This window comes from Zea mays, chromosome 3, assembly GCF_902167145.1.
Source record: "Zea mays cultivar B73 chromosome 3, Zm-B73-REFERENCE-NAM-5.0, whole genome shotgun sequence".
NCBI classification, from domain to species: Eukaryota; Viridiplantae; Streptophyta; class Magnoliopsida; order Poales; family Poaceae; genus Zea; species Zea mays.
Window position 1 is genome coordinate 13,806,090 of NC_050098.1, and position 27,614 is coordinate 13,833,703.

The following is a 27,614-nucleotide window of genomic DNA, read 5'->3' on the forward strand; positions in this document are numbered from 1 at the left end:
GGTCTGGCGCACCGGACTGTCCGGTGTGCCACCGGACAGTGTCCGGTGCACCAGGGAATTCCAGTCTGAACTTACCACCTTCGGAAATTCTGGGAGCCGCTCCCCTATAATTCACCGGACTGTCCGGTGTAGCACCGGACTGTCCGGTGCGCCAGCGGAGCAACAGCTACTTCGCGCCAACGGTCGTCTGCAGAGAGCAGTTAATGCGCTACAGTGCGCGCAGAAGTCAGAGCAGCGCCAGAAGGCGCACCGGACAGTGAACAGTGACTGTCCGGTGGCCCAGAAGATAGAAGCTCCAACGGTCGAACCCTAACGGTCGGGTGACGTGGCTGGCGCACCGGACTTTCCGGTGCGCCATGCGACAGCAGCCTCCACCAACGGCTCCTTTGGTGGTTGGGACTATAAATAACCCCAACCACCCACCATTCATTGCATCCAAGTTTTCAGTCTTAACACCTCATACAAGAGCTATAACATTCAATACAAGACACAAACAAAAAGATCAAATCCTCTCCCAAGTCCGAGATCATTCCAATCAAATAGTGACTAGTGAGAGAGAGACACTTGTGTCCATTTAAGCTCTTGCGCTTGGATTGCTTTTCTTCTTCATTCTTTCTTGATTTCAACTCAATTATAACCAAGGCAAGAGACACCAATTGTGTGGTGGTCCTTGTGGGGACTTAGTGTCCCGTTTGATTGAGAAGAGAAGCTCACTCGGTCTAAGTGACCGTTTGAGAGAGGGAAAGGGTTGAAAGAGACCCGGTCTTTGTGACCACCTCAACAGGGAGTAGGTTTGCAAGAACCGAACCTCGGTAAAACAAATCACCGTGTCATCCGCTTTATTTTCTTGTGATTTGTTTTTGCCCTCTCTTTCGGACTCGTTTATATTTCTAACGCTAACCCCAGCTTGTAGTTGTGCTTAAAGTTTGTAAATTTCAGATTCGCCCTATTCACCCCCCCTCTAGGCGACTTTCAGAAAGTTTTAGTAATTTCATGATCTTTCCAAAGAGTATTGGTTTGTAATTTTCATTGCATATAATTGGAGTTAGGCTACTCTGAAGTTGTTGCACTGTTGTGTCTGACTTTAGGTGTCGTTAAAACCACCAATAAATCGACCGCGTTTTGATAGTTTCAGAGCCCAAATTTGGGAATTCTCTTTAAGCAAAACTTTTAGTTTTTCTTAGTACCTTTTAATGGGTATTTACTTGTAATTGTCTGTTAAATAGATTGGGAGAGGTGGTTGTCCGAATATAAGTCGAATCTCTGATGTGCAGTATCTTAGGCTGAGTTTAGCTGTAGGTCATGCAGAGTTGAGGGCTATAAAGATAAATTTGGGTGCAACTTTATTGCAAAAGTCGTGGACAATTTCCAAACTTTTCCAACGCGTGTTTGTTGTAGTTTTAAGTTGAGTATAGCAGGAGCTATAGGATTTTGAACTTTAGCTGTCCATTGTTTCTATCCTATCAGTTTTACAACAAAGCAGTTGCATTGTTTTATCGGTTTGGAAACCAATTCCGAGACACTCATTATAATAAAAGTTTTAGGGAATGTTATAATCTTTCCAATGAGTTTATATTTGCAAAATTTTGTTAGATGCAGAGCTTATGAGGTTTTGAATTTATGGGTCATGTTCCGTCAGGTTCTGGTGGCAGATCATGTATGTCGCCTTACAAGTCAAATTAAAAATGGGAGATAAAATAAAACTTTGTTTATCCTTTGAATACGAAAGTTGTAGATCATGAAGTTTAGATGATTTTACAATATTTCTTTGTTATCATTGATTTTATAGTGAAAGAGGTAGAAACAGAATGAACGTTTGTGCTATTGATTGTCAATTTTCTATTTAGGGATATTTCCATGGAAGTTTGGTTTAGTTATGGTGAGCTCTTTCGCAATCCATGTTAATTACATTGTATGGTGAGAGGGAATAGACGTAGTGGTTGTGATAGTTATCTTGTTTATGTATATGCGGAGCGTGGGCTGAAACACAGAGATAGCGAGAGACATTTGAATAGGCCAGTGCGTATTGTTGTGAAGCCATGTTTTCTGGTCTTGGTGTGATTGCGTAAGTATGAAATAGTTACATCGTGTGAAGTCTAGGTTGAGATGCAGATTGTGTGAGTTATTGGATGGATATATATGCATAGTATAATTAAAAAAAAGAGTTCTTCGATGGGAGGATATAATGTATAGAATGTGCTTGGATGGATATATGGGCAGGCATAGTATGCTTAAATCGATTCTTGCTTGCATGATGTGAGATCAGGCTTAAAATGATTTAAAAAGTTAGCATATTGCTTCTATCCTTATGTTGGATCTAAGTATCTCGTAATGAAGAACCTAAATTTATTAGTCCTTCGATGAACACTTAACCTTAGAAGAGTATAGAACCTGAATAAATCTATTGCTTGTTGTTTGGGACTGCATGACCAGTTTTGGTTATGCAGCTAGTTCAATGAATTAAACCATGTTTTCTGTAGAGGTGTTGTATATAAAAGTTGTAGCCAACTTCTTCATCTTACTTGTGTAAACATTTCATGACCATAGGTCTAGTAGCTTGGGAGTTATGATTTTCTCAAGTCTAGTCTTGGAATCTGTCCAGATTCTGTACAGATTTCGAAACTGACCTTGTTTGCCCAAGTTAAACTTCGAATCAGTTATTATAAATTATAATGAAGTGGTAGTACTTCCCTTAAGCTTTCCAACAAATTTTGGATCACCCTTTTTGGTGACCTATAAGTTAAGCTACAACTGTTTTAAGTGGAATCTTTGAATCTGTCCAAATTTAAACAGCAAAGCCTTTCTTATGTCTTTTGATCTTGATATGCATTGAATTAACCTGATATGTTTAGAAATGAAATATAGACAATTTTACTAGCTTTCTAAAAAGTCTAGGAGCGCCTGAATTGGATGACTGAGACTCTAATTATGGTTTTTTGCAGTGAGTAGTTGAATTCTGTCCAAGTCTGGACAAAATTTACGTTTCGCATTGTTTGGCCTTTCTAAGTGTCAAATCTTGTGGTGATGATAATACCAAGGTTATAGTGGACTTTTTAAGCTTTCCATAAAGTCCTAGTTTACTACTTTTGGATGCATATTTTGGTGAGTTATGAGCAAAAAAAATAACTGTTGTGCTGCTGTCCAGAAATATGCAAGCATTAAATTGATCTTTTGAAGTTACTCTTGTTTGGATAGGTTTGGTTTAGGCTATTGGAGCACTGTATGTATTGCGTTCATATATATATTCATTGAAGTACTTGCATGTGTCAATGTTGATTTGGTGTCAGGAAAGCTTTGTCCGAGGTATATAGGATCGTCTACTATCTTAGCCCGAGTTGGCAGTTTGGCTTAGCACATGCATTTATCGGAGTCTATGATCAGAGTACACCATGTATTCCATGTCTCTATGTTGAGAAAGTATTTGCGGAATCCAGATCAATAAATCGAGCTAGAGTCGATTCCCGTGTAGCAAGACCTGACTCTAGAGTCGTCTGCTGTGTATCCTAGAATCCTTGGAGCTCGAGGAGCTGATGCGGCAGAAGTACCCCGAACTTTTCGTTATGGCGTGAGTTTTTGTCGTTGCTGATCTTTTGTTTTGTCGTTCTGATAGAAGAGTCAGAATTCGAGGTCGAATTCTTTTCAAGGGGGTAGAGTGTGATACCCAGTTTGCAAAGAAGAGAAGTTGGAGTTTATTCTTTCCTTGTTTCTTTTTTCCCTTCTTTCTTTCGGGTGGTACACTTTTGGGGTTGGGAATTTTTGGGGAAGCATTCACCAGTAAAATAGTAGATTTTTTGGTCAGACTCATGCGCTGGGGTCGGGGTTGATGTGTGAACGAATTGGGTCGTGGTTCTTGATCCGGCCCACTAGTTCCCCCTAACCCTAGCCGCCCCTCCCCTAATCCCTTGGGATTTTTCAGCCGCCCCTCCCCTTTCTCTTGTGCAGCCGCCCCCTCTCTCTAGCCTTGGACGCCACCCCCCTCTCACTCCTCCACCCATTTGCAGCTGCCACCCACCTCCCTCATCAAACCCTAGCTGCCCCCTCCTCAAGCCTTCTCTCCAAGGTGCCATTCCTTTCCCGCTCGGATCTACGTCGCGTTGGTGCAAGTCTCCAATTGGATTTTGGTGGAGGGAAGAAGGGAGGAAAGGGGGTGGATTCAAGGTGATTTTGAGATTGTATCTTGTTTAATTGTGCTGTAATCCAATTGATTATATGTTTACCTATGCGAATTGGTAGAGGTGTTGTCCTGAAATTTTGTGGGTGGACGAATAACAGTAATTCTAGTGATTTCTGGGAATTTTTCGTGGGTAATTATTGGGGATCAGTGGGAGAATCATGTATAGCTTTGTCATACCTTTCCAACGAGTACTTTTGCGCTCGATTCGGAGTTATATTTTAGGAGATATCGCTGTTCGAATCCGGGTATGTTGCTGTCCAAAAAAAACAGATTTCTGCATGTGGGCGAACAACAGTAGTATTAGCAGTTTCTGGGGATTTTTCGTGAAAAATTAGTGATAATCAGTATGAGAATCATTTAGAGCCTTGTCACACCTTTCCAACGAGTACTTATGCGCTCGATTCGGAGTTATGCATTAGGAGATATCGCTGTTTGAACCCGGCTAGGTTGCTGTCTAAAAACAGATTGCAGAATGTATCTTGTGGACGATTTTGGGCTAAGTAGATGTGGGAATTTAATTATCTTTTGAATACAAAATTTGTGGGGAATTTTATGTAGATGCTTCCGGAGTTTTTGATTGATATCACTGCTATTATAATTTTAAAGTTATGAAATTATCAAACAGCGTCGCTGCAATTTGGTGGTGATGGGGAGAGTTGTTGTTTGCAACGGGTTGAAATTGTGCGTAGGTGCGGCGTTGTTTATTAGAGTTTGTTATGTGAATTTATGCACTAAGGTGTGTGTCAAAAACAGGTGGTGGACTTCCGGATCGTACTTAGTACCATTCCAAATTCTCGGTGAAGGCAAGTAAATACAGTCTTGGTTGCTACCGTTTGGTTTGCATCCTATTCACTATCATTGAGCATGCATAAGTTTTAAATATGTTAACCATTGAATTCTATGATGAATTTTATTTGTTCAAAAGTATTAATTCTCAATTGTCTAATATTGTGGATGATCATGATTTGGTAATGATATATGTGGTTGATTCCCATCTTGGATGAAGTTGAAGTATCTTTTTGAATCACGTTATATGAAGTGTTGTAGGCATGTCATGCACATCGCATCATTCATCTTGCATTTGAAGTTATGTCGTGATCTTATGGTCTGACCGTACCAGTACATTTTTTAGCATCGTACGTTGCCCGAGGAGGGGTACGATGCGGCTTCATATCCTTAGAGGTATGAAGGTAGAAGTCATCCTTGCATTTACAGACATTTGCACTCATGAGGTATATATGAAGTGTGACATTACTATGTTACTATTGTGGTTTCTACCTGCGAGGTGTGGTAGCTAGGTGTGTTGTACGTTGTATACGTGGCGCACCTTCGTAATAAGAAGGTTGTGAAATCAAGTGGTGGTAAAACAATATTCTTGTGTGGTTAAACAGTTTGATATTATTTTACTTGATGAGATGTGTCATCTCACTCTTGCATTACTCAATACAGGTGTTTGATACATGTTGGAATGAGGGGAGTAGCAGCACGTCCACTTTCACTCTCATAATAACGCTGCTCAGGCGCAGCCATGATTTAATTAGAAACTTGTTGTCAAAGGAAGTTTGTTTTTTTAACTAGTCATGCGCACTGGTTAATTCAGTTCATGTCATATGTTTAACTTTCCTTTGCTAGCCGATTAATAATACTTAGTATGTTTTTATCATGATATATGTTTATACATTGTTGCCCCCTCATTTATGCAATTTTGCAAAGGAGATGCTGCCGAAATTTTATATATAGATGTCAGAAGTGTAGTTCAATAGCATTACGGGGTGTTTTGTGGAATCCGGGGTGTTACATATGCAAGACTCAGTTTATTACTCTTTCTTCTTTTAATTGCTTGTCACATCATCTTTTAGCCTATGTGGCAGCTAAATTAATGCTATAGAAACTGAATGACGTGGAGGGTTGGTATTACTCTAACAGACTGCATGATACAACCTTAAACCACTAATAATCTCTACTACTTATTAAGGCTACAACAGTAGTCTGTCATTCCGTGTTCTGCCAGTTCTGCCTTTCACATTCCCTTCTCCACGCACAGTCCATTCCCATGTTCTGACTTTCTCATCCCATCCCCGCAAAGCACATTCTCATTCTCATTCGCACGTACAACCCACGTATAGCTAAAATTAAAAAACACAAATGGCCCCAAGAGGATTCGAACCCACGACGTATAGCTAAAATTAAAAAACACAAATGACCCCAAAAGGATTCAAACCCACGACCTCTCAGAGAAATGCGAGTAGTAGCTACCACTACACCACATATGTGTTTATGTCTACATCTATGACAGAAAAAACATCTACTACATCTATCTCCGAGTCCACCTGCTACCCTTACACAATGCGTAGTAGTAGATAAGTATCACCAAGATTCTTGAATTATATTTTTAGATGGAAGGAGTAGTATTTAAAGAAGAGCCTTCCATGCAATTTCTTTTGTTTGAATAATGTTTTCAATTTTTTTGAATGTGTGACATTTATTCTCCATAATATTTTTTCCATGGATCTGACTTGTGAGTCATTTTCATAAACCAACGCCAAGGATGAATCTATGTTTCTTGCTTGGAAACCCCGAACAAACACCACTAGCAGGAAGCGCTCACGTTGGCGTCGCTCATCGATGACGAGAAGAAGCTTGATGACTGTCAGTTCGACCTCTAGAAGCAGTCCTACGTGGCCGCATGGGCCGCTGTGTATGACAAGCTCCGACGCAGCCGCTGCTTGAACGCGATCCAGAGCGGCTGCACCGCGTTGTCCATCATCAAACAAGGGACCTCATGGTCGTTGCCAACGTCGGTGACTCTCGGGTTGGTCTGAACATCACATCCAACGACGGCGCTATCACGCCGTCCAGCTCATCGTCCATCTGAAGCCCAACCTGCCATGTAAGTCGCTACTGACCGACCATGAATTCTTGTGCGCTGGGACGACGGTCGTTGCTGACGTTGTGTGAGTGTCCTCGAATATGATGTATGTAGAGTAGTAGCGTATCCGGTGGTGCAATGGCCAGGTGTACTACCTTGCTGATGAGCCCGAGATGCACTTCGTCTGGCAGCCTAGCCAAGAGTCATCGGTACTCGCCATGTCGCGCGCGTTCGACGACTACTATATAATGGACGGTGGCGTCATCTCGACGCCCGAGGTGATGTAGAGGAGGACCGACAACAATGATCATTTTGTCATTCTTCCCACCGTCGGTGTAGCTTTTTGTACTGGTCTGCCTTTAATTGTCTTCACAAACACACACTTGCTTTTTTTGTTTGAGCAAGCGTATATGGTGGTTTGTGTCTGATGACTGACGATGTACGAGGGGACTTCTTCCGGCAGGCGTAAGGCGTGCTCTCCAATGATGAGACCATAGAAATCGTGGCATATATCAAAGTCTGCATGATACTGGTGGTTGCAATGTAATGGTGAAACAACTAGATTAAAATAACAAAATTTATGTATGACCAGAATCACAAATGGATTATGAAATATTTTCTCATAACAGTATAACACACATTTTGTGTATAAGTTACCGTGGTATCATATGTCACCGTTGCAACGCACGGTCACTCGTCTAGTAAATACATTTAAGATATATTATGCATAGAGAATTATGTAGAGACAGACTTTTCACAAAAGCCCATTCCTTATTTTTTCACTTAACTCCCTAGAGGTCTCTCAAAAAATGTCTCATTTAATTGGGTTATACGTGCCTAGCGCCCCAGCCAACTTCGATAAAACAGCCCACCATACTCCATTTCACGAAGAGCAGTTTTTAGAAACCGAAGAACTATACCAAACATTTCACGAGAAGCCATTTTTCTACAAACCGGAGCTTCAGTTTATGACTCCTCCCTCTCCCGAAGGAGCAAAAGAAGTCCTGCGAACCAGCATCTGCGCGCGTCACATTTCCTCAGTCGTCTCAAACGCTGCAATAGTGCAAGTTTCTGATAAGAGCCAGGGCAGAGCTAGGGGGTTTTGTTGGGTCAGCTGACCCCTATAAAATTTAGAAATTACTATACAAATATATTGTTAACTAGTGTATTTAGATGATGATTAGTGGAACTGCCCAATGACTTTGTTATCTGGCTTCGTCCCTGATAAGAGCGATCAAATCAGCATACTTCCAGACTGATCAAATAACAATGTACTACATCTCAACCAAAAGGTTTTTCGGCAACAATCAAGAACAGGTACCATCGCCAGTGTGCAAATAATCGACAGGAGCAAGCTGGGAGGCACTAGGCAACAGGTAGCTAGGAATTCTGAAACAAAAACCGATAGCAGTCCAGTCCAGGTCTGGAGACAAGGAAACATGGAAAAACGAAGTGAATCCACAAATAGATTCAAGCTACCATAAATATATTCATACTGCCCTATAACAAATTACAAGATCAGCTATGGCAATCTCCAGTAAGCATCTGTTAGTAGGACGGGGGTGCGCCATTACATGTCACTGCAACATTAGACTACTCACAGCTACACAGGTCGCATTGGCGTACGTCGTAAAGTAGGTAACCTTGCATCTTCAACGACAGGCTCGCATGCCTCAAGATCATCCAACATACCAGGGGAAATGCACGATTGCAACCTCAGGTTCCAGTCCCAAGGCACGGTCATCTCACGATCCAACATAAGAGCATTGCTTCTTCGCATGTTCTGGAACCAATCTCGCAACAATGTCTGCTGGGACTCCTTTCAATTCTGCAGAACAGAAGTGGCAGAAGCATGTGAGCTGGTGGATATACAAAGAACAAACTTGGAGATATACATCTAGCTGGCTGTAACAGCATCGACAATAATGCTGAAACGAGTAGGCATGAAACATACCGTGAGGCTTGAAGTTGAAAAGGGGTGGCAGGAAGCGGCCATTTGGAAGACGAGTATTAGGATCTCGAAGCTCGTCAAAGAATGGGTGGACAAGCGCCTCCACCTGGACAAAAAGATTCATAAAAATGTTAGAAAACCATGAAGTCGACAGGGCTAATGCAAGAACTGGCGCACAGGGCTAATGATGTGTATTTCTGTCATGTAATGTACAACATGACATGCACTTACAGCAGTGCATCTCAGATTTGGGGAGTACTGGAGTAGCCGAGAGACCAGATCAACAGCTTCTGGCGGCATCCTTTTGTTGAATACCTGAAAGATAAAATATCCAAAAAGGCAATTAGTAAACCAGTAGCAACAGTTTTTTTAGAACATTATAAAAAATGTAGAAAAAATTACACCTTGTGCCATGGGTGTGCTTTGATTTGTGGGAACTTAAACTCTGTGCAATTCGGGTTCATGCATTTAATTTCTTCCCTTGTTGGAGTACCAAGGACCTGCGATGCAAAATCAAATCAAGCGTGATCAAAATTTATGTCTATGCAGAAGATAGTTTACAAATTTGTAAAATTGATAACTACCTTGATGATTTCTACGAGTTGGTCCACACCACTTTCACCTGGAAACAAAGGCTGTTGAAATAGTTCTTGTAAGAAAATGTGAACTCAAAAGACTTTTTTTTTACTTGAAAAAATAAACATGCCAATAAATATCGAAGACACCATACCTGCCCTAGCATAAGCTCAGCAAGAACACAACCAGCAGACCAAATGTCAATCGCTGTGGTATACTCAGTGGCACCAAATATGAGCTCTGGAGCCCTATAGTATCGCGAGCAGATGTATGATATGTTTGGTTCCCCCTTGACCAGAACTTTTGCACTACCAAAGTCACATAGTTTAAGCTGGTGGGTGTGTGGGTTCACCTGTACTGAAGTTTGAAAATCAATTTCTAAGTACCAAACAATTTCATCTGAAAATGATACAGGAGCAAAATAGAAGAATCTCCAGCATACCAAAAGATTTTGTGGCTTAATATCTCTGGCAGACACCGATAGTACCATGAATGTAAGCCAATGCTCTACATATCTGCCAAAAACCAATACAAAATCAATACGAAAAAAGAACTGGCGCATCCATCAGAGGCAGCCAATATTTAGGTCAAAAGACAATAGCTTTTTTAGCTGCAGCAATAAACATTCTGAGTCCAAAAAAATAAGTTAAGTACAACTAAAGCAATAGCCAAGAGGAAGGGACAAAATATTACCTGGTACATATAAAGCTTCACATAAATAAGTGGCATGTGTTGGTGCATCTTGTTGTGATGTTTCACAACTCGATGAACTATCTTCGGAACATAATCAAGGACCAAATTTAGATAAAGCTCATCCTTCTCAGTTGTTGAAAAGAAGCAATGCTTCAAAGCAACAACATTAGGGTGGTCAAGGAGGCGTATGGTCTGCAGTTCGCGGTTCTTGTAACGCTTGTCTTGAAGAACCTTCTTTATGGCAACAGTCTCACCCGTTTCCAAACACTTGGCCTATGAACAGGTCAAATGGCATTGCAAATTAGGAGAGGCATCTGATTACAAAAAGGCCCTTGGCACACAAGCTATGAAAGACCTAAAACATGAAAACTGCTAGGATAGCAATACCACAGATAGCTGCATAATAAAACATATCTAAGTCAGGAGTTGTTGCAACTAACCTGGAAGACTGTTGGTGTATTATGAACAAGTTGAAGGGTCTATTTGTAAAGTGGTAAAGTATAATGGAAAAGAGAGTGGTGCTGTGGGAGATTAACACACACCAAAATTCCACATGGTATCAGAGCTAGGGTTTATGGGCGCCGCCGCTCTGCCTGCATCCGCTGTGCAGCCATCCGCCGCACGCTGCGCCGCTGCTCCTGGTAGCCAGCGCGGGCGCGACCCCGCGGCGCGCACGGGCACGACTTCGGCCGCGCGCGGCCATAGCGCGGCCCAGGCGTGGAGGCGCGCGTCTCCCCGGCGACGGCGTGCGGGCAGGCGGCCCAGGGCGCAGGCGCGTGGGGGGCGGGGGAGCGCAAGCGTGACGGCCCGGCGGTGCTGAGCCCTGACGGCGCTCTCGGGTGCTTGGCGCGTGGCGCGGCGGCTGACGGCGCAGCGCACCAACTGCTGTGCGGTGAAGAGAGACGCGGGCAGGTGTGTACACGGAGGCTGAAATAGGGAGGAAGGAGTCGAGAACCGGGGTGCTTACTCTCTGCTGTTTGCCATCGGAGTTGGAGTTGGCTGCATCTGCTGTTTATCCATCGGAGGAGTTGAAGCTAGCTTCTTCTGCTGCTGATGATCTGTGCTTCTGTGAAAATGAGTACTGAGGAGACTGCGAAGAAGACAGAAATTGATGGTAGTGGTTCAGGAGGGATTACAAAGAGTGAGATGATGAATGAAATGAGAAGTATGATCCAGGAGCTCATGGGATTAGGGTTGATTGGTGCTAAGGCCAATACAGGTACATCTGAGTTGAAGTTGGAACTTGTGCCTAATGATGTGAAGTTAGAAGGTAGTAAGAATTATCTAAGCTGGTCTCAAAGAGTGTGTGTACTCCTAGGAGGCAAGGGAGTGGAGCATTATTTGGAGGAGACATGTGTTGAGCCGATTGATAAGCTCGGCGCAGAATGGAGAATCTGGCATGCGGCAAACTCTGTGATAGTTGCATGGTTATTGGCATCCATGTCTCCTACTGTTAGCAAGAGGGTGGAAGCCATGCGTACTGCATCACAAATCTGGAAGACCTTGAGTAATATATACTCTCGAAAGGGGAATGTGATGGTGATGATGGAAATTCAGAGCAAGGCAGATGCAGTAAAGCAGATGGGGAGACCAGTGGAACAATATGCTAGTGAGCTCCAGCACTTATGGGGAGAGCTGGATCATTATGCTCCTCTCCAAATGGTTTGCCCACATGATGCACAAATGGCTCATAAGTGGGTAGAGGATAGGAGGGTGACTCACTTTCTAAAGAATCTGGATTCTGAGTTTGAAAGCAGGAGAGCGGCCTTTTGTCACCAGGAGAGTCTTCCTACCATGGATGAGGTTGTGTCTGCCATGATAGATGAAGAGAGCAGACTTCGAGTGATGAGTAGTGGTAATCATGTGAAGCCAGCATACGTTGCAATTGAGGATAGAGAATGCTATAATTGTGGGGAAAGGGGACATCTGAGTTACAATTGTCCCAACCCTAGAGGAAATTGTGGCAGGGAAGGATCTCGTGGAGGACGAGGGGGTACTCGTGGTCGTGGGAGCTATGGAAGAGGTCGCAGAGGTCGTGGTAGAGGCCGTGGTGGTTCCAGGGCCAACATAGCTACCACTGAAGAGAGTCTCTCTGTTACTCTTTCTGGGGAACAAGCTAAGCAATGGAAGCAGTGGCAGAAGGGCAAGTCTTCCGAGTGCCTCACTTCACCTGATGGGCAAGCCACCAACTCCTTCGGTAACTTTGCCAACTACGCCCACATGGGCGAAGGTACTCAGGCACAAGCTTTTGCATCCTCATGTAAGCATCACATAGATTGGGTCATAGATTCAGGAGCATCAAAGCATGTGACTGGCATGTCCACCCCTTTCAAAACATACATTCCTTATACACATTCTGAGTCAGTCCAAATTGCTGATGGTACATCTCAACAAATTCGTGGTATAGGATTTGTTGAGTGTACACCATCTCTTAGCTTGTCATCAGTTCTGCATGTTCCATCTTTTCCAGTCAATCTCCTCTCTGTAAGTTCAATCATTGACCAATTCAAGTGCACAATAATATGTGATGAAAATTCTTGTGTCTTTCAGGAGAAGAGTACTGGGAGAAAGATTGGGACTGGAGTCAGGCGTAATGGGTTGTGGTTCATCAGTCATGAGGAGTCAGCATTGAAAGCAACTGTTGAGGGGGATGGCAAGGAGATTCTACTACATCATCGTCGGTTAGGACATATATCTTTTGAGAACTTAAGTCGGTTGTATCCCATGATGTTTAAGAGAGTGGACAAAAGTAGACTTGTATGTGATGCATGTGAACTTGGCAAACATACTAGATCTACCTATCCTAGTATTGGTCTTCGTAGTTGTGAACCGTTTATTCTAATACATTCAGATGTTTGGGGTCCTTGTTCAGTCACTTCTGTGAATGGTGCAAAGTGGTACGTCACTTTTATTGATTGTTACACTCGTATGACTTGGATCTATATACTTAAGCACAAAAACGAGGTGTTAAAGTGCTTTCAAGATTTTCATAAACTGGTTGCAAATCAGTTTGATGCAAGAATTCGGGTTATCAGGACTGACAATGGAACAGAGTATGTGAATAATGAATTTAGATCATATCTGTCAGGTCAAGGAATCATTCACCAAACAACTTGTCCTAGAACTCCACCTCAGAATGGTGTAGCAGAGAGAAAAAATCGTCATTTGTTGGAAGTAGCAAGATCTCTCATGTTTCAGATGAATGTGCCTAAGTATCTGTGGAGTGAGGCAGTAATGACGGCCACATACCTCATCAACCGGATGCCCTCAAGAATACTTAATATGAAATCACCTGCAGAACTCCTATTGGGAAAGTGTGACTTTCGTGTTCCACCCAAGGTCTTTGGTTGTGTCTGTTTTGTCAAAGATCATCGACCTATGGTGAGTAAGTTGGATCCTCAAGCAGTCAAGTGCATTTTTGTGGGTTATTCATCTACTCAGAAATGATACAAGTGTTGGGACCCTATGGGTAAGAGATTGTTAGTAAGTATGGATGTAACATTTCGTGAGGAAGACCCATACTATAGAAAGAAAGTTGATCCATATCAAATTCTGGAGGACTTCTCTCCGGTCAATGGAGGAGACTGTAGAGAGGGGGAGGATGACAGTGGTCGAGGTAGTGATGAGGCTAGTGGTGATGAGGCAAGTGGAGCTTCAGGAGGGGTGATTGCTGGAGGTATGATTCCACCAGAAGTGGAGAAAGGGATAACTACGCAGATATTGAGTGATGATGAAAGTAGTGGGGATCATGGTGATCCAACTATTGACATTCAGGAGGAGACAGAGGTTGATGAGGCAGTGATTGTTGGGTCAATCCCATGTCCTATGGCAGGGAAGTTGAATGAGAAACAGGGAGAGCAACATGATTGTTCCATTGGGGCAAAGGTGAATGACAAACAGGGGGAGCAACCTATAGTATACTATCGAAAGCGGACGAAGAAGCAGGGGGAGCAACCACAACCTGGTTGTGTTGAAGCTCCAGTCCCATATCTCTCTTCAGACTCCTCTCTAGACCCAGCTGGTAATGTCTCTCCAATCCATATTTCTCCCATTCCTGAACATGTAGAATTACCTCTTGCACAAAGAAGAGTTCCTAGAGTAAATGCTGGGAAACCTCCTTCTCGTTATTGTTATGAACATGACATTGCTAAGTATGTCTCATACTCTAGTGTCTCTCCTGCATATAGAACTTTCATTGCATCTCTACAAACAATATCTATTCCGAAGGATTGGAGGTGTGCCAAACAGGATCCAAAGTGGAAGGATGCCATGAAGGAAGAGCTGCTTGCCCTGCAGAAGAACAAGACATGGGAACTTGTTCACCTTCCAGAAGGAAAGAAGGCAGTGGGGTGCAAGTGGGTCTTCACAGTGAAGCAGACTCCTGAAGGAAAGATTGATAGGTACAAAGCAAGACTGGTGGCGAAGGGATATAGTCAGACATATGGGATCGACTATGATGAGACCTTTGCACCTGTGGCAAAAATGGGCACGGTGAGGACCTTAATCTCATGCATTTCTTCATGGTGATCTGAAGGAAGAGGTTTATATGGAAATCCCACCTGGATTTGCAAATAAACAGACTATTGGAAAAGTGTGTAGACTTAAGAAGTCGCTCTATGGCCTAAAGCAGTCACCACGTGCGTGGTTTGATAGATTCAGGCGAGTTGTGTGTGATATGGGTTATCATCAATGCAATGGAGATCACACAGTCTTCTACAAACATAAGGGCTGTGTATCACTATTCTAGCGGTTTATGTTGATGATATAGTGATCACTGGAGATGATGCGAAGGAGATCAAGAAACTGAAGGAAAGGCTAAGTAGAGCCTTTGAGGTAAAGGACCTTGGACCACTCCGATACTTCCTTGGGATTGAGATAGCTAGATCATCTCAGGGAATTATTCTCTCCCAAAGAAAGTATATCCTCGACCTTTTGTCAGAGACAGGAATGCTTGGGTGTCGCCCATGTGGCTCACCCATTGATAGGAATCACCAAACTTGTGCTGAGTCAGGTGACCCTATAGATCGGGAAAGTTATCAGAGGGTAATTGGCCGTTTGATATATCTTTGCCATACAAGACCGGACATTGCTTATGCAGTAAGTGTGGTGAGTAGGTATATGCATGACCCTAGAACTGGGCATATGAAGATAGTTTATCAAATCCTGAGATACCTGAAGGGAACCCCTAGCAAGGGATTGTGGTTTAGACCAAACCAACATATGAATTTGGATGGGTATTGTGATGCGGACTGGGCGAGCAGTAGGGATGATCGGAGATCCACTTCTGGATATTGTGTATTTGTGGGAGGTAATCTGGTTTCATGGAGAAGCAAGAAGCAAGTTGTAGTATCTCGATCCACTGCAGAGGCTGAACATAGAGCAATGGCTCTAGCAGTTTGTGAAATGATATGGTTGAAGGGTCTCTTGAAGGAGCTTCAAGTGTTGAAGAATGAGACAATGTTGCTCCATTGTGACAATGTGGCAGCAATCAACATAGCAAATAATCCAGTTCAGTTTGATCGTATGAAGCATGTGGGGATTGATAAGTTCTTTATCAAAGAGAAGATTGATAGTGGGGCTTTGAAGTTGAAGTATGTCAAATCTCGTAATCAGGTAGTGGATAGTCTCACAAAAGGTTTAGGTCCTAAGGATAATGAGTTGGCATGTAACAAGATGGGAATGTTAAATATATTTAGCCCATCTTGAGGGGGAGTGTTGGTGTATTATGAACAAGTTGAAGGGTCTATTTGTAAAGTGGTAAAGTATAATGGAAAAGAGAGTGGTGCTGTGGGAGATTAACACACACCAAAATTCCACAAAGACAATCCCAAAAGAACCTTGACCTACAATGCGGTCAGCCATGTAGCTCACTGTCTGCAAATGCAACCAACAGATACCTTATTATACAAAAAGAAATTGAAAAAAAATCAGAACAAATCCACAATCTTATATGATAGCATCATGAATATATTGGCAATATGTAGCTTATTCAATTATGTTCTTGGCTTTCAACTATTTGATTCAAGAACGCACTAAAAACATGCACAACTGTTGATAATCAAATGCAGTAAAGCACTCGCCTGTTTTGGTTGACCATTCTTGCCACCAGTAGTGGTGACAATTATGTGTCCAGTTTCGGTCGATTTGAACAAAGAACTACTGTCGAAAAAAATAATCGATTTGAACAAAAGCATCCGTCCAACACAAACATATAGAACAAGCAGGTGAGATTTTAGAGGCATGCCTTGAACTATGGTCATCCATCTTAGACGATGATTCACCGCTTCACTTGACTCATTGGCTGCTATATGTAGCCTCTGTGGCTACTGACGACCTCTATTCCCGCCAATGCCTCCTCAGGTGATCTCGACCTCGAACGTCCAAAGGGCTCCTCAAATTAGCATATGTCATCATCGAGAGATGAAGCGACAGTGTTTGGTGTGTGGGTGTGGCCAGTTAGGCTATTCTCAATGGTGGTTTCATACTTTCATGCACATTTAATAGTGTGCTACATCAGATTTTTTGGTGACATCAGATTTAAGGCTCGAATTAATGAATTATAGATACTAGTGCAGCATATACATACATATCTTAATTATTCCAGTTCTTGAGGCTAGCACATACTAGTACAAGTACAGCTAAGGGAGTACTATTAATCAAAGAAAGATCTTTATGATTTGCCCTTTGCATTATATAATGGTCAAAGAAAATAACAACCCAAGAACAAGCAGTCATTAGTCTACTCCATACGTATGTGACAGATCAACAATAAAATATAAAAAACAGCACATAGTATTGAGAGCAGAGTACAAGCACCAGTCCATCCATGAGCAAAGGCAGAGCAAACAAATATCAAAAGCAGCAGACAGCTGGAAGATTTGGTGAGCCGAAACACGAGAGGAGGCAGAAGGCATACAGGTGTGGACAGACTCGAGGCATACAGACAGGTGCGGGGCGGACAGGTGCACTGCAGATAGCCAACAAATATCCAAGCAGTCGATTGCCCACTCAGAGTATCCATGCGGTCAGCCCTGCCCTTTTCCCTTATGGCATGGCAATTCCCACCCAATTTCTTGCCCACGATCAATTTGGTGACTACCGCTCATTTTCCCCCATCCTCACGCAGATTCATGTCTGGCATCTGCCAGTCCTATAGGTGCCTGCCCGGCGCCATTCCATGCCTAGGCGACACCTAATTCTATAAGGCAGATGCCGAGACCGTGGCAACCCAGACTCCCAGCACCCACAGCACACCAATCACCAGGCGACAACTCATAAACCATGTATTCAAATTTATAGCAAAATTGCAATACTCGAATCAAATGGAGATTATGAAACACCTCAGTTCGGTCCTCCACACATTATGGCAAAGTTATAAGTTATATGGATACTGCAAGACTCTCAATGAAAATCATAAGGATAACTCACCATTGATAAACATTATTCCACATCGTCACTAATATTTTTCAGATCGCATTTCCGAGCTGTCAAAAAACATGTGTTATGTTAGTGTTGCCACTGCCCACTAAAGTTGTAGGATTTGAGTTTTGGCAACAAGTTCAAAGAAGCTAACCGATTTCTGCTAGTTTCCTCAGAAGTGGACCCTTACGTAGGAAAATATTTTCTTCTTCCTGTGCAATTCTTCGTGCTTCTTGTGAAGCAAAGCTCTCTTCCTTAGGGGCAGACAGTAACTGTTCTTCCTCTTCCTGTCAAGTAAGAACGTATCAGCAAAATGCAAACAGCGGATCAAAAAAGCACACAAGTCTGATTCCTACAGACACGTGATACACTGGGCTGACAGGCCAGAAGCTCACATAGTGCACAGAGTTTTTTTTTGCTATTATAGTATTTGTTTTATTAGGCTTCTCTCTTCTAGTACTCACAATTTCTACTTCTCTCTAATAGCACTCAGAAGTAAATTCATTCTTTAAAATAGTACTCTGGCCTCTTTTAATTTTTTTTATTTTTTTTCTTATTTCTTTCGACAACCCTCTTTCCAATAAACGAATTTAGCTGTCGTGAAATTATTTGCAGATTGCTCACATCGTAGCTTAACTAGTACTTTGCGCTTGCAATGCGGCAAAACGATTTTCTGCACCCATCAGAACGAGAAAGCAAAAATTTTCTAGTCCTTGGTCGTTATCAACAACAGATTTTGTCAGAATATTTCCTTGATGATACTTAAACTGTCAGACAGCCCACCGTTGAACGGGAGCTTCCAGTGTACTCAAGTTGTTGATTAATCATAATAACAGAGCGATGTTTCCTGAATTTCACTTGTGTTGGGGCATTACTCTTCCGAACGTCCTCAAAAACACGGCTAACCATTTGCTTTCAGCATACTATTAAATATTACAGAAGCTTCGTTACCAGAAAAGCTTCGATATAACACAAGAGGAACGAAGCAAGCTTCGTCCATCAGGCTTCATCATGGTGAAAGGTGTAGACAACATGGCTTCAGCATAACGAAAAGGAAGTAGAACGAAGCACGCTTCATCAAGTAGGCTTCGTTACGACAAAACAATAAGACGACGCAAGGAGAAGGTGTTGCTCAAGTTATAAAATACAAATGGCGATGTTGCCCTTGTGACATTTTGTAAACTCTATATGTAATTGTTGAGGGTATGAATGTAATAACGCAGAAAGCCTTACGGTTGCCTATAAATAGATGAACAGTATCCCCGTACTGTTCACGCTGAATTGTAATTGCTTTTGCGTCAACACATTCAAACAAGTCGAAGGTATCAATGTTCACAGCAATTGAGAACAAGTGACCAACATTGGCGCCCACTAACGATGAACTCAAACGAACACCTTCGACACCAAGAACTCGAACAACCACCTTCGTCATGCCGCCAAAGAAGGCAATAGCGCCAGGGGCAGCCCTTGCACCGCTGAACATCAACCAAGAGGTGCTCCCTCTGAGAGAGGCCCGAAACCAGAAAAGGAAGGCCATAAGCCCAACACCACAAGAAGAGGAGCTAGATCAAGAGATCAGAGATCTAGAGGCCATCCACCAACAAGTGGAGAGAAGGGAAAAATGCTTCGGCACTCTAAACTCCAGAAGAAAATTGATAAAGCTGCTGAAGAGATGCGACATATCACACAAGACAACGAGCAAGGACGAAGGCCACAGCAGAGAGAGCTTCATCAGGAAAGTCCAAGTTATGATGATGTATGGTATGGTGATTCCAATCATGGTAACTTTGTTTTTGATAATGCGTCTCACCTAGCAGTAGAATTGCAAGCTACCCATGGTCGCCTTCGTACAAACCGTCACAGCTCCCCATGTATGACAGGCATTCTGACCCAAAGCAGTTCCTCATGAGTTACGAAGCAACCATATCATCATATGGTGGCAACACCGCTGTCATGGCAAAGTCTTTTGTCATGGCAGTCAGGAGTGTGGCTCAAAAATAGTATTCTTCTCTTCGGCCGGTAACAATCACGTCGTGGCAGAAGCTGAAGGATATTCTAGTAACCAGCTTACAGGGTTTCCAAACGAAACCAGTGACTGCTCAAGCTTTATTCCAATGCACACAGAACTACAAGGAATACTTGCAGGCGTATGTCCGAAGGTTTCTGCGTCTCAGAGTTCAAGCGCCAACAGTGCCAAACGAGATTGTTATTGAAGCCATGATCAAGGGACTTTGACCAGGACCAACAGCGCAATGTTTCGCCAGGAAGCCCCCACAAACTCTGAAGAAGCTTCTACAGAAGATGGACGAGTACATAAGAGCTGACAATGACTTCCGGCAAAGAAAGGAAGAAGCCTACAGATGCTCTGAGATGATTAGGGGCTTCGGAGGAAGACTCCACCCGAGACATGTCAGGACGATCCATAATCCCAGCTCAAGCGAAGACAGGAGAAATCATACTCAAGGGCATCAGCACAGCTCCCAATCATCAGGAACACAACAAAGCTCCTTCCGGTCACCAGCCCCAAGAGGCAGAGGAGGTAGAAGCTTCGGAGGAAGATTCAGCTCGCAACCAAGAAGGTTTTTGCTTGTTCTGTGGAGAAGGGGCATACAACTAGGACATGCCAAGTCACGATACAGAAGCAAAACGAAATAGCCGAGGCCGAAGCACGGCAGAATCAGCCGAAGCAGGTCCTGCATACTACTTCGTGCTATTCCCCGTACATTTCTGAGTATGTGGGCAATCAACAACCCACAGTATCAGTAGCTTCAGCAAGCCACTACCCAGCTGCATGGGCCCTACCACCACCACCACCACCAATCATGGCTCCAACTTCGTCTCGCAATCAACAACCAGAAGGGCACCGTCAAATCCAGCAACAATGCGACGCACGTGAAGAGTCTGAAGCTCGGACAGTCAACAACACTATACCAGAATCAAGACATATTTACTGAAGCGACAGAGGGGCTCAATCAAAAAACTTTCATACACATTCAATGTAATTTTTATTTCTCTTGGTTTTATTTCTCTACCTAAAAGACAATTTGAGAAGGTACAACCTTCAGCCTGTTGTAATAAATATTGAGTTACACCATCGAGTGTAACAAAAAAAGTGAAGAAGCTCCAAAGTCGTTCTTACGGGGATGCAAAGCTAAAATGCCACATAAGTAAAATGTGAAGAAGTTTTAAAGTCGTTACTAAGGGAATACAGAGCTTAGCTCCAAAGTCGTTCCTACGGGGATGCAGAGCTAAAAAACCACCTGAGTAAAAGGTGAAGAATCTTCAAAGTCGTTCTTAAGGGGATGCAGAGCTTAGCTCCAAAGTCGTTTCTACGAGGATGCGGAACTAAAATGCCACCTAAGTAAAAGATGAAGAAGCTACAAAGTCGTTCCTAAAGGGATGCAGAGCTTAACTTCAAAATTGTTCCTACGGGGATGCAGAGCTAAAATATCACCTAAATAAAAGGTGAAGAGACTCTAAAGTCGTTCCTAAGGGGATGCAGAGTCTTACTTTTACGAAGCATTTATGCGTTAACATTTGTTGCATCATATCATTGCATCATGTTGCATAGCATCGCATCATTCATCATCTCGCATCATCCGCAACATTGGAAAAAAGGAAATTGCCCCTTCAAACATGTTGGCTAACTCTTGAGGTTAAGTTTATTTTTGACAAAGAATTATGAAAGGATGTTTCAAAAATGCAAGATCCATGCCTTCGGCAACGATATTCTTAGGCAAAGATCTACGGTTTCGGGAACAGGTATTTCTTATGCAAGATCTACGGCAAGGCCTTCGAGTCTACTAATGTCACTTCGGCTGAAAAGGGATATTTTTCTTTATGAAGCGTGAAAAAAGGGAAAGTATTTTTTCGCATGTGGCACAAAAACGGTACGTACGAAGATTTCACGCTCCACAAAGAAATTTATTACAAGTACATAACAGAGCAGTACACAAAAATTCTACAAGTGTTTTCATATATAAAGTATGTTCATCCTCCTTCAGAATTTTTTCAGCAGCTTCGTTCAAGAGTCTATTCACAGCTTCGTCAACAGCCTCATTTGTTATCCTAATCACATCAAGAGCGCCCTTCAGGGCTGGATCGGCCTCAGGGTCGTACGGCTCCGGAGAAGGAGAAAGCTCGGCTGCACCAAAGTATAAGTTTTTGTTAATTACAAAGCTAAAAGAATTTACGAAGCTAAATCACAACAAACATACCTATAAGTCTTTCACGTTCTGCGGCTTCTTCAGCTTTCCTTACTTCTTATAAAGCAGTACGAGATTCTTCTTCATTTTGTCTAATAGCCTCATCTGCCATTTTTCGGCCACCATTCACCCATACTTCAGAATAAAATTTTCCACTAAAGGCGATGCCTTCGGCTGAAGGATCCTTGACATCACTCGCTGAAACTGAGAATTCTGGCTGAATTACAGCCTTCACATGCTCATAGCCAGCTTTTTCGAGCAGAGAGATAGCTCCTCGGGCGTCGATGCAGGCACAAAAATCCCCCCTATCACTAAGGATTTCATCAAAAGCTTCGGCCTCGCCTTCAATCAATCTGATAACTCCGTCAGGATAACCACGGATAAAGTCTCGTTTAGTAGAGAATGCGCCAACCTTAGCAAAAGTACTCTTCAGTTTGTTGCAACATTGCATGGCAACCTTGTAGCATTCCTCCTTCGCCTGACGAAGCTTTTAAACATTCTTTTGAACTCTCAATCGTTTGGTATCAGATATCTCACGTTCTGTCTGTTCGACATTGAAGTTTTCAGTGATTTCATCAAGCTTCTTCTCCAGTCCTTCTACTTCGAATCTTTGCAATCTCGCTTGAATAGATAGAGCATATTCTAAATCAGCAATACGCTTCGCATCTGCTTCTTTCTTCTTTTCAAATTTCTCCATTTTTTGTTCCACTTCAGAAAGACTAGCCAATCTAGCGTCGCTAGACTTTAACCTCTCAACTAAAGAAAGCAAGATTTTGTCCTTCTCAAGGGCCTCATTCCGAAGTGATATAACTTCCGAGCGTAGGTTTTCGAAGGCTATCCGAGTGCTTTCATCTTCGGCATCTTTCTGAGCCATCAAAGCCTTGCTAAGGATAAGACCCTGACAAACAAAAAACATACAAATAATAATAATAAGTATTACCACAAATCGATTACCGCAAAACCTGCCTAACAAAAATCAATAAATACAAAAATAAAAATATGTAAACCTTCAAGCTGTTATAAGCAAGGTTGTCTGCAAGTTGGTCCTTCGGCATTGCAGATAGACCAAGTTCAAGCTTCGGATAACCCATTTTATCCAGCATTTCCCGGCAAATATCTATCTCTTTGTTATCCTGTAAAGCCCAAAATTGGTAGGAAAAAATAAAATAAATAAATAAATATATTTATGATGGTGTTAGGAGAATTGTTGGAACCCTTGTAACTTCATTAGGGCCCTTCCTATTTATAATCAAGAAAGGGTATTAAATTAGTCAAGTGACCAATAAATGAATAAAGAAATGTGCATCCCATGCTGATGTTATTTTTGTGATGCATTTTATTTGAATAAAGAAATCATAACTTAATTTGACCTCAACTTATAAATGAAATATAAAACGGAAAAGGAGAAAGGAAATCTTAATAAAGTCAATTATTATTTCCATAATAGGAAAAAAATAAATCATAATGAAAAAAAAATTTACCTTTACAGTAGAATTATATTTGAGAGATGAAATCTGAAAATTCAAACAGGGATTTGAATTTGATTTGGATATCTGAAATTGGAAATAGAAGAGAGAATAGAAAAGAAAAGAGAAATCCCACGTATGGGCTGGTTTTCTCACTTCTCGGCCCAGCTAGCGCTTCTACCGGCCAGCCCAAACTCCACTTGGTGCCGACACACCAGCCCCACGGGTCAGCGGCTGCTGCGGCCAGCCCCTCATCCCGTGGCATCGCGCCTTGTTTCGTCGACTCATGGGCCTAGGAAACCAGTCGCACAGGGATGACTCAGGCTCGTATCCCTTACGTGTGGGCCCAGACCGACAGTGCACTTTCAACCTCTTCTCCGAGATGGCCGCAACAGACCCCGCGTCCGTCGGCGAGGGCTACCGGTCGTGGCTTCCTCTCCCCGTCGTGGACTCGCTCTCTATAAAACGGTCGCGCCGCCCCGCATCCCGGATCCCTGGTGTTGAGGCCATCCAAAGCGCAACGTGAATCCTAGGAGCGCTCGGGAGAATCGGGGGACCCGCCGCGGCCGTCATCATCAATTTGCGACAAGCCTGCGCCGGAGCCTCGATTGTCTACTAGGGCGACTTCCTCGGCATTTGCGGAAGCAGATAGAGTAAGTTGGCGGGTGCGAGATTGACCAGTGGCTGGGAAATTCCTCGTTGTCGTGCGGTGCCTCGGTGCCACTACTCATCGTGGTCGCAAGCGTCCGAGCTACCCACTTGGGTAAGAACCTGTCCATGATGCTTGTGTGATCCTCTGCTTCGTGTAGCAGCTCCCCGTGTCGCGATTCGGTGACTAGGGCGCCGATATTACCCTCGTCGGCGTGTTCGCCGCCGTGCATGCACTGTTGTCGCCGGGTCCAGGGTCTTGAGGAAGGGGACGGTCCCTGACCGTCGATCTCTCGATTGAGGGCCCTGATCGGGTGGGACTTGTCGTTCGACTCGACTCAATCTAAGTCGTAGATCTAGCAGCGATCAGATAGGATTAGGTTAGGATACCGCTTGGATTGTGGTCGTGCACGCTACGATGAACGGACTAGATCTGATGGATCCTATACCCCCTCGGCCTTGCAATCCGGGCCCTCGTTTTCTAATCCTACGGCCATAGCATGCTACCGGTTCGCGAAGGGGTATGATCTAATCTCGACCGTCCGATGGTGATCCAATGGCTAGAGGTCTTGCGTGCCCCCTTCATCGTGTAATTTTAGTAAAGAGACCCCCGAAAACCTGGAAATAAACCTGTCGTCCACGCGTGGTTTAAAACAGTTACAAATAGGTCCCCAGAATTTTGCAAATACAAGCCTGGCCTTTAGTATAATCGTGGTCGTCGTCCCTGGTCCTTCGGGAATTAATAAAATAAACCCGAGAATCGAATTTTAGTACAAATTTAATCCTATGAACTTCGAAAATCATATTTTGGCCATTTTAACTCTGTTTTACTCTGTTCTTGTTGTGTTAGCTTCATAAAATTCTTGTCTACACAATGACAACATTTATTGTACCATATTTCATTATTTATAATTAGATATTTATTTAACTTATGTTGATTAATCATGTTAATTTGCCTATCATTATAATCCACTAAAATATGATCTATGGTCAAGTTATAATTTAGATTAAAGTTGAATTAATTACTACTTTAGGTCATCTTTTCTCCTGATTTATAAAATAAACATAAGACCTAGTTTTAATCATTTAATCACATCATAACTCCGATTTTGGTAGTTCTCGAACCCACAATCTCGTTACGACGCGTAGATTACTATTATGCAGTTTATGTTTGATGTGATGTTAATTTTGTCTATACCATGTTTGTTTGTATTGCTACGAATAGCAGTGAGATCACGAGGATTGGAAGATCATCCTGGTACCTGGAATCTCGAGTCTCAGGCAAGTTGTGCCCTTGATCACTCCTTTTTACCTAATAATGTTCACTATTAATCATTGTGACATGCTCAGGTTAATTTGATGGGACCTAATAGGTTTCCCTCGCATTGTTTATTCCCCACCTTGCAAATAGATTAATTAGTGGGTAGATTAGCTATTGCTCTACTTGGTTTTGGGAAACTAATGTTTCATTATGATCATGCTCCAATTATGTTGTTGTTTAATTATTGTTCATGATAAGATCATATTGTTAATTGGAACATAGAGAACCACCCGGGAAACAGTGCTACCACAAGGGTGGTATGGGATGCCCTTGGCTGACTAATTAGGAAAGCTAGTGGATGACTACCTTACCCGAAAGGGGCAAGGGCAGGGCAGTAGAGGAGTGGTCGGTGTAGAGAGGTTCTCGGATTGATTTTGCTGCGATGGCGGTCAGGCAAGGGATCCCTGCATTGGGGCTTCCTAGAAACTGTAGCTGGTTTTCTGAAGCTAGTGGAACTACGTAAAGGCCTCGTAATGTTACCTTGTCTCGCTTCTTTGGTAGAGGTGTATGGGATTCATGACCCCTTAGCTGATGGTTAACATGACTTGTGGGTAAAGATGTGCAATATTTGCAGAGTGTAAAACTGGTATATCAGTCGTGCTCACGGTCATGAGCGGCCCAGACCCTCACATGATTAACTTATGGAATTAAACTCAATTTGTTATATGCATCGCATCGCGGGTGTTGTTATTAATCTTGATCTCTTATTTAACTGGGTCGATATCTACTTATACTTAGTAACCGCTAATAAAATTTTGACCAACTTTAAAAGCAAGGTTCAGCTTTAGTCATCCTCTTTGGTAAGCCCTACAATTCACATGAGCTCCCACCTTTGGCGAGTTCATGCACATTATTCCCCACAACTTGTTGAGCGATGAACGTATGTGAGCTCAACCTTGTTGTCTCACACTCCCCCACAGGTCAAGAACAGATACCGCAGGATGAGACGCATGGAGGATGTTGTGATGAGTTCGTGAGAGGTCTAAGTCGTCGTCTCTCAGTCAACTTTGGGTTGCTGGATCGTTGTCTCCATATGATGTAATTATTTATTTATTTTGTACAGAACCCCTATTATATAGTAAAGATGTGACATTGTTTCTGTACCATGAGGCATCATATGTGTATGACTTGGTCCTAGCACACTTGGTGATTATCTCGCGCCCGAGTCTTGGTGCCTCCGAAACCCGGGTGTGACATATCAGGCAGACAATAAAGGAAATCATCTTCGTCATTTCCTCCATATACTAAGGATCCTCAGGGTTATTTCAGGTCCTTTGCATAGTATTGCACTTCGGCAATATGCTCTATCGATAATTCTTTCCCTGAAGCATGGCGAACAATGTATCCAAAATCGTCTCGAGAAGACGCTTTGGGTATAGGCAATGTTAGCTTTTGCGGAAGACTTTCTCTTGCTTGCTCCACTAGCATAGATCCCGAAGGTCCAGCTTCAGCGCAAGTAGAAGAGATTGCAGCAACTACTACTAATTTTTCAATATTGTCCTCGGAAGCCTTAGTAGAAGCAGGAGTTGGCACTTTCGAAGATTTCAGAACAGCGTCCAAAACACTGACCATTCTCCTCCCTTTCCTAGGAGTTGCTGTTGTAGCAGTTGCTAACTTCAACAACCCTGTCATGGTTGGGGACTCTGCAATTTCGGTTGCTGCTCTGTCTTTGAGCTCTTTGGTTCTGTTTCTTCTACCTGAGCGACAATAGCTTTCGGCAGTTATAGCAGGTATTATCTTCGAAGTCGAGGGGGTAGCTTCAGCATATTCAACAATTTCCATCTTCTCTGTAGCAGGCAATGCACTAGCCTTCTCTAAAGAGTGCAGCTTCGGCCGACGAGTCAAAACTTTAGCTCTTTTTGGCTTCGGCACGGCGGAAGAGGTTGTAGTTCCGATTTTCCGCTTCGCTCTTTGTTTCTGAGCGGGAAAGCAGTAGTCAGGATAAATAAATTCAATCACATCAAAAACTTTGTTCAGTCTCCTTTTGCCTCGAGCGCCGAAGGCAGTGTTCATGGCTTCGTCCTTTGCCTTCGTATAAGTCCCCAGCAGCTCATCACTGGCCACCTCAATGGCTTCAAGCCATCCGTCATTCGGCTCGCCAAATTGACTTTTGTAGCGATAAATGTACTTCAGGAAAACCAGGCCACCTTCACTGGAACCAGCAGTGGTCTCCTTCGGCATCTCCCAACCATTAACAAGAGGCCATACCTTATAAGCAATGTGCTCCTGAACCAAATCGTTGGTGCCAATGTAAGTGCACACTGTGTTGAAGGACATCAAACATGCTTGAGT

General features: G+C 43.0%; 1 pseudogene; it reads right to left on the reverse strand.

Annotated features, from left to right (window-relative positions):
- Window positions 1-8,467: 8,467 nt before the first annotated feature.
- Window positions 8,468-27,614, reverse strand: part of LOC103649715 (shaggy-related protein kinase beta-like) — a 28,564-nt pseudogene continuing 9,417 nt past the window's right edge.